Source organism: Camelus ferus, chromosome 1, assembly GCF_009834535.1.
Source record: "Camelus ferus isolate YT-003-E chromosome 1, BCGSAC_Cfer_1.0, whole genome shotgun sequence".
Taxonomy (NCBI): domain Eukaryota; kingdom Metazoa; phylum Chordata; class Mammalia; order Artiodactyla; family Camelidae; genus Camelus; species Camelus ferus.
The window spans coordinates 5,983,372-5,995,437 of NC_045696.1; the positions used below are offsets into that span (position 1 = coordinate 5,983,372).

At 47.0% G+C, this 12,066-nt stretch overlaps 1 long non-coding RNA gene across 1 annotated transcript; it reads left to right on the plus strand.

Annotated features, from left to right (window-relative positions):
• The first annotated feature begins 807 nt into the window (after positions 1 to 807).
• Positions 808 to 8,040, plus strand: LOC116664931. The gene is made up of 3 exons (XR_004321594.1): positions 808 to 818; positions 5,673 to 5,677; positions 7,956 to 8,040. It is a non-coding gene; the product is annotated as an uncharacterized LOC116664931 (long non-coding RNA).
• The last annotated feature ends 4,026 nt before the right edge of the window (positions 8,041 to 12,066 follow it).

Here is a 12,066-nt window from a genome sequence, read left to right on the forward strand (position 1 = left end):
GTCTTTACAGAAGAAGGAAGCCTCCTTTCATGCTGTTTAAACCCGTTACTTGGTTTCTCTGACAGGCTGATCCCAAATGGCAGGCTATGGACAGCCACTCACTGACTTTCGGATTTCTAACATTTAAACCTTTTGGGGGCTAAACCGGGGGGCTGTCTTAAGAGCTAGGGGCGGCCCACTGGCAAGGTACCCAGAACGCAGGCGTCTAGGAAGGAGGGGCCTCCCCCGACCCGGGTTCTCTGTCATGTGCGCCCCCGGCAGACCGCTTTGACCTTTTGTTGCAGTCTGCAAAGGGCCATCTCCTGGACCACTCAAGGGAAACTCGTTGACATTTATGGTGTGTTTGTCACGTGCGAGGCACTGAGAACACCTCGGAGGCACTGCAAGGGGCCTGCTGGTGCCCAGACTCTTCCAAAAATAAAGGCGGGGAGGAGGGTGCAGAGCAGAACAGTTGCGGTAAACCTGGCCCACAGGGGATGTGGGAGTTCTTCTAAGAGTGAGTGACAACCCAAATTAGAGGAGCAGAGAAAAAAGAAGAAAAAGATGGGGGAGGGACCACGTCCGGGGAGATCCCGAGACACTCCCTTGCTAGCAGCGTCAAGGTTTTAACGCACCGGGTCCTTTGCTGGTCCTGCAGACTCATGGCGCATGCGTCTCCATCGCAGTGCTGGCTTGCGCATGTCCCGCGTTCCTCCTCCGGGCCCTGGGGCACGTGTCTTCCCTCCTCGGTGTCTCTGTTTCTGAGAGAAGAGAGAGAAGGAGGAGGGCTTTCTGTTCCCATCTGAAGACGCCTTGGATGCTCTCTAATTCCCTACACGGTCCCCATCCACCAGGTTCCGGCCCCTCCCCCACCGGCGGGCCGGCCAGATGCAGCAGTCCGGGGGATGCACTGCCTCTGCCTTGCGCTCCTGCCCGGCAGGAGTGCTCCGTGCGCCCCGCTTATCGCCCCACCCTCACTCAGCTCCTCTTTGCTTCTCCTTCTGAGAAGGTCCTCTCCTCCCTGCCTGCGGAGGAGGGGCTGCCCCATCCCTGCGGTCCCAGCAGATCCAGGAGACCTGGGGACCTCCCCTTATAGAAGGGGACCCTTGGCCATAAAACCTCTGGATAATATGGAAATATAGAAAGTTTTGACCGATAGAGAGTGACCAAACTTTAAGATGACTTAATTATATTTTTTTAGTGCAGGATAAAGTCTAGGTTTTTTTTTTTTTTTTGTACCGACAGTATAATAAAATGCTATGATTAAGAGCTGAATCATACTCATTTAAAATAAGTTTCTTTAGCAGAGCCAATTAGTGATGCTAAAATTACCTGCAGTGTTCTCCTTGAATGACCAAGAGGTTGGAAACACGAAGTTCCCCGGTAGAATGAGACTCCCCGGGCTGTCCTTTAAGAGGAAAAATCCATTCTCAAAAAAGTGTATATACCCAACAGTGGGAAACGAAGATCAGTCTAAATGGTAGAAATGCTTCTCCATGTGGCTGGGGAGACAGAAGTCTCAGGAGTTTGCCTCAAAGATGGAGATGGGTATTGGTTCTGCGAAGCTGGCGGAGGGCTGGCCTCGGCGGCTGGGACAGGAGCGAAGGGGCTATTTGCCTGGCTGGTTAGACGCATTACCTTGCTCTTGAGAAATAATGGAAATTACCCACTTAATCCTTGGCACACGGTGCTGATAATGTACCAATTAATGACTAATTAGGAAGGTTTTTCCAGAACATTAGGTTCTGGGAGAAAGCCTTATTGGAGACCTATCGCTTAAATCTCTTCTCTTTCTTCCTGTGGTTTTCAGCTCAGCAGGCTTCCCCAGCGACTGTGGCTTTGTTTACAAGACTCCTGGGCCTCTCCACTCACTTACTTTGTGAAAGCAGCTGCTGAGAATCAGGCTGCGCTGACCCTGGCCATCCCCCAGCAGAGGGAGCAGACTGTTAGCACTGGTCTCCCCCCGGGAGAGGGGTCTGATTCCCTCCATCCCTGAATTCTTGAATGTGAAGCCCAGGTAAGCCAGAAAGGAATGGGAGAGGACGCTTTTTGGAAGACAGAGGAAGGGCCTGCTTTGGTTCCTTTGTTCCACTTCCTGCAGCTGGGATCCCAGCGGCCCCCATAGCTTCCTGGTTGGGAGGATGGAGATGGCTGGGGGAGGGTGGAGGCGAGGGTGTGGGCCCAGGCACAGTGATGAGGGGCCCCTGTGGACCCCAGGCAGGGAATGCAGAAAAGGGAAAGCTGAGTTTTTTCCAGCTTTGGGAAAGGGAGGAACAATGATGGATGACCAGTGACCAGCCGGCTATGGATGGGCAAGCACTTCCCGGGTCCTACAGAACCATCTTCCACGTGTTCACTCACTCCAGCGCAGTCCACAGAGCACCTGCTCCTGCCAGCCTCTGTCCGAGGCTCTGAGACACAGTAGTGACAAGGAAATTGCTGTCCTCATGGAGTTTCTAGTTTAAGATGGGATTTCTCCATTTCAGACTTACTGATATTTTGGGCCAAATCATTCTTTGCTGTGGATCTGACCTGAGGATCATAGAATGTTTAGCAACATCCCTGGCCTCTACCCAGATGCCTGTAGCATCTCCAGTCATTCGTGACAATCAAAAATGTTTCTGGACAGTGCCAACTGTCCCCAGGGTTGGAGGGGACACCATCTCCAGCTAGAACCATTGGTCTAGTAGAAAAGCCAGATGATAAATAAAATGAATAAGTGAAAATACAGGCAGGTCTTATTGAGAAGTGACATTTGAACAAAGTCCCCGTGGAGGTGAGGGAAGAGGCAATGCCGGGCAAGTGCATTCAGGGTGAAGGGGTCTGAGGGAGGGATGTGCCTGGAGATCACCAGCACAGCGTGGAGACTGGTCAGCTGGAGGAGAAGGTGGCAGATGAGCGCGTGGCCAAGAGACAGAGGCAACGGGCCTCGTGGTGCTGCGGAGGCTGGACTTGACTCTGACGCACTGGGGCCGCGGAGAGATCAGCGGGGAGTGAAGGGACTTACCGCTCTGACCACGTGCAGGTCTGGGGTCGGGAGGCCAGGGCGGCTCAGCCCATTTCCCTGCCTCGGGTCTCCCGGGCTGACATCAAGGTGTTGACCTGAAGGGTTGTCATGGGGAGGCTCAGAAAACCCATTTCCAAGCTCTTCCAGGTTGTGAGCAGATCCCAGTTCCCTGCGGTTGTAGGACTGGGGTCCCGTTTCCTTGTGGCTGTCAGCTGGGGGCCGCCCTGAGCTCCTAGAGGCCTCTCTCTGCTCCTTGGACATGGTCCCTGCATCTCAGAGACAGGAAAGCCAGGACAAAGCCTTCTCATTGTTGGAATCTCTCTGACTCGCCATTGGCTGCTTGTCTCCTCTGCTTCCAGCCAGCCAAAGTTCTCTGCTCTCAAGGGCTCCTGCAGTTAGCCTGGGCTCACCTGGATAATCTAGAATAATCTCTCTATTTTAAAGTGTGAGACTTAATTACCCCTGAAGTGTGCCTTTTGCCGTGCAGCACAACATATTCACGGGTTTCGGGGTTAGGATGTGACATCTTTGGGGACCATTCTGCCGAAGGCAGCTCGGAAACAAAGGACGTGGTTTTATTTACCTGAGACGAGGCTTTTACAAAGTGAACCCTAAGGAGGGCTTGGCCGGTTGTGGCTCTCAGTGTTTTTGTTCATTCACACACCCCGGGACTGCGAGCTGCGTGCCAACAACAGTGAACACATACCGAGCTCTGTGGCTCCATGGGAGGCCAGGTGAGGAGGGCTCCCCTCACCACTCTGAGCCCAGGTTTCTGAAGAGGAAACTGAGGCTCTGAGAGATGGGCCCGTCTCATCTGACAGAGGGAGGCCGGATCAGCAACACCTGTCTGCGCCAGGAAGCAGGTGTTCTTCTGTAAAATTTTCTTTCTGAGCAGCCCCCCAGGTTTTCATCCAAACCCACTGGGAGGGAGAGAAGAAGGGCACCGGCTTGTGCCTCGCTAATGAAAACATGCCCTAAGGAGAGTCCAGGGGGCCCAAGAGGCCAAGAAAACACCCCAAGGCCAACATTCTGTCATTACTGAAATGCTGGTGTGTTCAGAGGAAGGAAGGAATTTAAACAATGAGCAAAGTGCCAGGGCCTGTGGAGGAGCCAGTGGTGGATATGGTGCGTGGACATCAGAGACAGGATGGAGAGGCTGGAAGGATGCAGGGCCCTGGAAGGGGTGCGGATGAGAAGAGACGAATGAAAGAAGCTGACCAGAGCCACACTGGGGACAGAAGGCAACATGTCGTGTCACCTATAAAGATGATGTGGGGCAATGTGCCATGGCAACCAGACCGAGAAAGGGCCAGGTGCAGGGAGGTGTGGGGAGTGGTGGGCGGGAGACTTGGTACAGTGCTTCTTCCTTCCTGTTTCAACCAGTTTCTTCCAACTGCCACCGTGGGAAGGCGCACCATTTAGGACGGAGAAGTGCCTTCAAATGGCATGGATGTAAATATCCTCTGACCTCCCCAGAACCCAGGAAATTGTCAACGCTCAGCAGACATTGCCTCCTGCTTCCATTTATAAGAAATTTATATTGGATTCCATTCATAGGAAGTTCTAGAAAAGGGAAGTCAAACTCAGTGTCAGAGATCCATTCAGCTGTTGCCAGGGGCTGGAAGTGGGATTGGCTGCAAAAGCATATGAGAAAAATTCTGAGGGGTGTTGGGGCCGGTCCATATATTTATTGTTGTGTTGATTACATGACTGTTTACATCTGTCAAACCTCATTGAACAGTACAAACAAGATAGATGTATTTGACTAACTACTATATATAAAACAGATAAACAGCAAGGTCCTACTGTTTGGCATGGGGAACTATATTCAATAAATTGTAATAGCCTATAACAAAAACGAATATGAAAAAGAATATATATCTGTATAACTGAACCCCTATGCTGTACACCAGAAATTAACACAACATTGTAAGCCATCAATAAAAAGTAAAATGAAAAACTAGATGCATTGTATTGTATGGAAATTATGTATCTATAGTGTTGGTTGCAAAGGCAAAGCAGGGGTTGCCACAGCCCTCGCTTGGGAGAAGGGATTTGCAGTTGAATTCAGATCTTGCCATTGATTATCCTGCTGGGCCGGGGGCCAGTCACCGAGCCTCCACGTTCCTGCTTTTCCGTCATCAGGATGAAGTGGTAGCTCAGACCAAGTCCCGCGGGGCCGCAGACTCCCCGGTCATCACGCAGCTCTTAGAACTAACGACCGAGGGTGGTGTCCGTGCTGAGTAGCAGTCTTGCTCGTAATGATGGACTTGTTGAGTCAGGTGGCTATTAAGTTGCTGCCCAAGGAGAGATGCTGGATTAGATGGGGCTCCTGTGCTTTTTATCTGATGCGGGTTGGTCTCTGCACAACAGCTGTCCTTTGAAGGATGAAGAGTAAGCAAGCGAAGTCAGGGAGAGAAGCGTTTCCTTTTAGACTCTGACAGTTCCAGTTCATGTCCTCTCGTTAATGGGCAGGGCGGGAGCTACACAGAGGGTTTCCGAAATGACCTAAGGCGGGTCTGGCCAAACTCCTTTAACTCCCTGATGCCTGTTTCCCTCCCCCCCGAACAATGGCCCGGGCAGGCAGGATGGTTGGAGCGTGTGCCCCACTCAGACTGATCTGGGTGTGAATCCCACCAGGAAGCAGCTGTATGAAGACGGGAAGAGCCAGAGGCACGAAGGTCAGAGGCTGTGCGTGCTCGTTTTGCCTTGGAGAGCATCCTGCTTCAGAGTCTTTACTTTGGTAGAATTAATTGAAACAGGATTAGCTTTTAAATAAGAAAAGCTTCTGTGGTCTATAGTGAGTTTTGTGTTATTACCTCCCTGCCTTGAATCTTTTTTTAAAAACTTTAATTTTCTTGCATCTTAAAAAAATTTTTTTTCTTCCAGTTTTATTGAGATATAATTGACATACAATACTGTATACGTTTTGGGGGGCGGGGAATTAGGATTTATTTATTTATTTATTTATCTTTAATGGAGGCGCTGGGGACTGAACCCAGGACCTTGTGCTTGCTAGGCACGCATTCTACCACTGAGCTGTACCTTCTCCCCCTTCCCTTTGCCTTGGGTTTTAATGTTTTAAATATATTTTTCCCCACGAGAAAGTTTTGGTCAACTTTATCAGCTCTCGTTTGTGTGTGTCGTTTTGGAATGACTTTGATGGGCTAGAATGGTTAAAAAAAAAAGAGGTAAATAAATAAGATCCTTAATTTTCTTTGCACATAATCCCCCCTCCATACCTTATGTGTGTATAAATCCAGAATTTTGTATGTATTGATAAATCAACCTATTGAATGAGAGATGGATACAGCCAAGTACCTTTCTTAGCAAGGTGCCACTGACTGACTCCAAGAGGGGCAAAAACACTGATAATTGCAGACAACATTAGTGGTAGAATATTTTCCTCTCTGCGGTCCTGAACCATTTATGCCCTGGACCTCTTTGGCAGTCTGTGAAACCAGTAGACCACCCTTCAGAATAAGGTTTTTAAGTGTATGGAATAAAACACATAGGTTATAAAGGAAATCAATTATATTAAGATAAAATTGTCAAACAAATGAATTATAGAGCAACATATACTCTGTATCATAATGGGACCCATGGGGACTCACACCTGGGGTGATTCTGAAGTAGCGGTCGGCAGAAGTGATGTGTCGTGACGTCTGCAGTAAAGGTAACATGGGAGGGAGCAACCTGTGAACCTGTGGTTCGTCATGTTGTCAGGAACGCAGCGAGGACAAGCATACTGTGGTGGTTGTCTGCATGCCTATTGGGAGGAAATGATGAATTTCAGTTAGAGGCTAGTGAAAATAAAAATGTCATTTTTTCCCATTCATCTTCCTGGATCCAGGTAAGGATCCCCTCTGCCTGGCCTGGGTCCACGGCCTCCCCTGTCCCTCCCTCCCTTCCCTCTCCTCCATCCCTCCTTCCTGGGAGAGGTCCAGAAAGCAGGGCTGCACCCGCCCCAGTCGCTGTCTCCCAGCACTGGGACCCCTGGCTGTAACCGCGCTGTGGGTGAGACGCATCCCACGGTGGACTGGTTTTCTTCTCAAAGACATGAGTATTTACACAACCCGATGTGCCTCAGCGAGGTAAAGGGAACCTTTTGCCTTGTGGAAGGCAAAGGAAGAGTCCCACTGAGAACCCTTTGGAGATAAATTTCTTACAGCCCTAAATGTGAGAAAGGCCAGAAGTGGCTCACGGGCTGCCCTCAGCAAGAGGGTGGAGGGCGCTCATCCCTGGAGCAACGGTGACGGCCCCTACACCAAAGCTGAGTTAATCAAGGTGCTTTAATAACCAGCAGTGTCGCCGAGGGCAGTGAAGGTGGTGCCTAATGCAGGAGTCAGGCAGGAAGCTGGAGCCGCGTTGCCCTGGCAACGGTGTCCCTGGCCAATCCCAGGCGTGGTTCAGGCCCACCATCTGAAAGAAGCGTTTCTCTGAAGTCCTCCTCAGTTTCGAAATGCCATCTATGTGAGCATAGCATTTATTTGTTGTAACAAACCTAAATAGAATCTATCAGAGAGAGACACGGAGACAGAGAGAGATAATGAGAGGGAGAGAGAAGAGAGCAACAGAGAGACAGACCAGTGGAGAAACACTTCTGGCACAGTTGGTGGCATTAGGAAAAGGCACATTTCTCTTGGACAGATCTGCTGCTGGGAGTAGGCTGGCTTGTCTTTCTCCTTGTCCCTCCTCTCCTCTGAGCATGGCACCAGGAGGTTTGGCAAAGCCAGCCTTGAGTAAAAGCTGCCTTCAGCCCACTGCACCCGAGGCTGGTCTCCTCTCTCTCATGGGTTGCCATGTACAGTTGCACAGGCTGCACACTGCACCAGGCACCCAAAGGATGGCTCCAGGGAACTGAGCCTGCCTGTGCTCATTGCAAGATTTATGAGCCCTGATGAGCACCTGGGTCTCCCTGGAGCGAGGGCAGACTTTTCTAACAGGGGAAAAGGTGCCAGCTGGGCAGCCCATTCCCACCCATATTTTTCACTTTGCAATAAGGAGAATGGGAAGGCTCTTTAGAAATATGTGTATGCGGCAGTGCCTTTCTGTCCTCTCCCTCCTACCTCTGAAGCAGACAGTAAAGACCCAGCTCCCGACAAGTAAACAGAAAAGTGTGGTGACTGAAGTCAGTCTCAGGGTCTGTGTAGTCACGAGGTTGTCCTGGCCCACCCTTCTTGGGGTTGATGTGGGGAGCCTGTAGGGCCCTGGAGGTGACAAGAAAAGAATATCAGCTCTGTGTCAGAAGCTTGGAACTGCCACGCCTGAGCTGATTCCTCAGATAAGACTTCACCCCTCAGAGCCTCAGTTTACTTATCTGTACAATGGGCGGTGGGGTAATAACAGTGACTTCATAGGGTTGTTATGAGGATTCAAAGAGATAAAATACATGAAGTGCTTAATCGGCAGTGAGTGAGTGAGTGTGTGTGCACGTGTGTGCAGAGCCCAACACCCCGGGGTGAGGTGAAAGTCTGCATGTCCCTGGAAGGCTGAAAGGGACAAAATGAGGTATTTCTCTATATTCAGTCATCTCCACTCATCTGCCGTTTTACTTTCTTAGGTTTCAGTCAAGCGAGGGTCCAAAAATATTAAATGGAAAATTCCAGAAATGAACAATTCATACCTTTTAAATTGCCTGCTATTCTGAGCAGTGTGATGAAATCTCACTGTCCTGCTCTGTTCTACATGGGATCCCCAACCCTGGCCACTTTCTTGGCTTCACGATCCAGGATCACCCAGTAGATGATCCGCCGTCTGTGGTCTCATCAGAAGGTCGTGGTACTGTAATGCTGTCCCAGTGCCCACGCCGTCACCTCATCTCAGCACGTAGGCTTTTTACCATCTCATCATCACAAGAAGAAGGGTGAGTACACACAGACGTGGAAAACAAATTTACAGTTACCAAAGGGGAAAGGGGGGGAGGGATAAATCAGGAGTTTGGGATTAGCAAATACAAACTACTGTATATAAAATAGATAAACAACAAGGACCTACTGATAGCACAGGGAACCACATTCAATGTCTAGTAATAACCTATCATGAAAAAATCTGAAAAAGAATATGTATATGTATAGCTGAATCACCTTGCTGTACAGCCGAAACTAACACAACACTGTAAATCAAATCTACTTCAATAAAAAATCAAAAATAAAAAAAAGAAGGGTGAGTACAGTACAGTAAGAGATGTTGAGAGGCAGCGAGTCTGTGTTCTCTTAACTTTTATTATAGTATATTGTTATGTGGTTCTATTTTAGTATTAGTTATTGTTGTTAGTCTCTTATTGTGCCTAATTTGTAGATCAAACTTTATCACAGATACATCAGCAAGGAAACAACATAGTTTACAGAGAGTTCAGTGCTATCCGTGGTTTCAGGAATCCACTGGGGGTCTTGGAATATATCTCCGATGGATAAGTGGTTAACTACTGCATGTGTGTGTGTGTGTGTGTGTGTGTGTGTGTGTGTATATGTATATATTGCCCATTTATGTATACTGTATATAGTGCCCTTTTTAAACTGGTTGTTTGGACTTTATTACTTCACAGGATTTCTTTATATACTCTTGATTCTAACCCTTTTTTTGTTATGAAAAGTATTACTTTGTCTTTTCACTTTCCTTTTTTTGTGATGAATGAAATTTCCAAACTTTCAGAGTCAAAATTGCCAATCATTTATCTTACATTTTTTTTAACATTTAAAAAAATTTTTTAATTGAGTTATAGTCAGTTTACAATGTTGTGTTGATTTCCCATGTAGAGCACAATTTTTCAGTTACACATGAACATACATATATTCATTGTCACATTCTTTTTTGCTGTGAGCTACCACAAGGTCTTATATATATTCCCCTGTGCTATACAGTATAATCTTGTTTATCTGTTCTGCATATGCCTATCAGTATCTACAAATTTTGAACTCCCAGTCTGTCCCTTCCCACCCCCTCCCCCTTGGCAACCACAAGTTTGTATTCTGTCTATGAGTCTGTTTCTGTTTTGTATTTATGTTCTTCTTTTTTTTTTTTTTTTTAGATTCCACATATAAGCGATCTCATATGGTCTTTTTCTTTCTCTTTCTGGCTTACATCCCTTAGAATGACATTCCCCAGGGACATCCATGTTGCTGCAAATGGCATTATGTTGTTGTTTTTATGGCTGAATAGTATTCCATTATATAAATACACCACATCTTCTTTATCCCATCATCTGTCGATGGACATTTGGGCTGTTTCTGAATAGAGAGCCTAGAAATGAACTTTTGGTCAACTAATCTTCGATAAAGGAGGCAAGAATATACAATGGAATAAAGACAGTCTCTTCAGCAAATGGTGCTGGGAAAACTGGACAGCAGCATGTAAATCAATGAAGCTAGAACACTCCCTTACACCATACACAAAAATAAACTCAAAATGGATCAAAGACTTAAACATAAGACAAGATACAATAAACCTAGAAGAAAACATAGGCAAAACGTTATCTGACATACATCTCAAAAATGTTTTCCTAGGGCAGTCTACTCAAGTAATAGAAATAAAAGCAAGAATAAACAAATGGGACCTAATTAAACCTACAAACTTCGGCACCACAAAGGAAACCATAAACAAAACAAAACGACAGCCAATCATTTAACTTACGGCTTATGCCTACTGTGTCTTAAAAAAAAAATCCCTCCTACCCATGTTAGGATAAATATTCATCTCACTTTTCTACTACAAGCTTTGCTACTGGAGTTTCCGCCATTGAGTCACCTGGAGCGGTGTGGCTGGTGTGGATGGTGTGGCTGGTGTGGCTGGTGTGGCTGGTGTAGGGGCAGGATTTCCTCCCTTGCAGGTGGAAAAGCACTTTCCTCCAGCTCCATTCACTCAGGGGTCCCTATTTCCTGAGTCACGAAGTGAGTTAGAACTCACTTGGTCGTTGTGCAGAATGGGCGCAGTCACTTTGAAAAGGTTTGTCATCATCTCGTAAAGTCGAACATGCACACCAGGCATGTGATGAAGAGGAACTCCGGCCCGAGTCTCTCAGAAACGTGCAGAAGAAGCTTTATAATCAGCGCTGGAAATACCCACAGCCCGACAACTTGATGGTGGAGAAACAATCTGTGGCCGAGTCACGGAATGGGATATTATGTAGGGGTAAGAAAGAATTAGCCACAACCATCCACCATCATATGAATAAATCTCGGCAACTTAAAACATTGAGTGAAAAATATGAACTCCAGGAAATTCCATTCAACTCAGTAACCTTTGGTAAGAGTGAAAAAAACAACTGAAACTAAATAATATGTTTTTAGGAATATATATGTATATATATAATTTTAAATAAAACAAACAATATTTTATTTATTAATATATTAATATACTTTATAAATACATTTATTAATGTAGCTTAAAACATTAAAATAATTGTATCATATATACGTGATATAATTATTTTTTTTAAAAAACAAGGCTAAACTCAAGTTTCAGAATAGAAGTGTGTCTCTAAAGGTGGAGGAACTCATAAGTGGATGTGAATTCCCATTAATGCTCAGGGTCTCATGATGCACAGGAAATTCACTAGGGTTTATGATCATTGCACACACGTATGTATATGCATTTCCAATGAAGAGAGGCTGAGAACACATTTCTGTGACCCTGAGATTGGAAAGAAGGGTGGAAGAGAGAGAGATTGAAAGAGATTTGAAGCTGGTTTCCCCCAAGCAGTCTTTCCTGAATGGTCCCCCGTCTGGCGGAGGGACAGGCAGGGAGGGAGGGCTGTCAGCTGCACAGCCTTTGGTGGTACACACGGACCACTGTGTCCTTAGTGGAGCTGGGGCACTAGTCTCTGAGGCTGAACACCACAATTGGGTAGCAGGAAGACATAATTGCCAGCTCAAATGTTTTGGCTAGAGTGAAAGAAACAGTGATTTTAAAGGAGTTCAGGACCCCACAATATGCTGCTTTGTCCTATTGATTATTTTGAGCTGAGGCCACTGGAAAACAGCAAACTCAGGGAACTCCCTTAATCTTCCTCCGAAAGAAAGTCAATTGTCTTAAACCCCCCTCCCCCGGAGTGCCCTCAGCGGGGAAGACTGACCCTTATT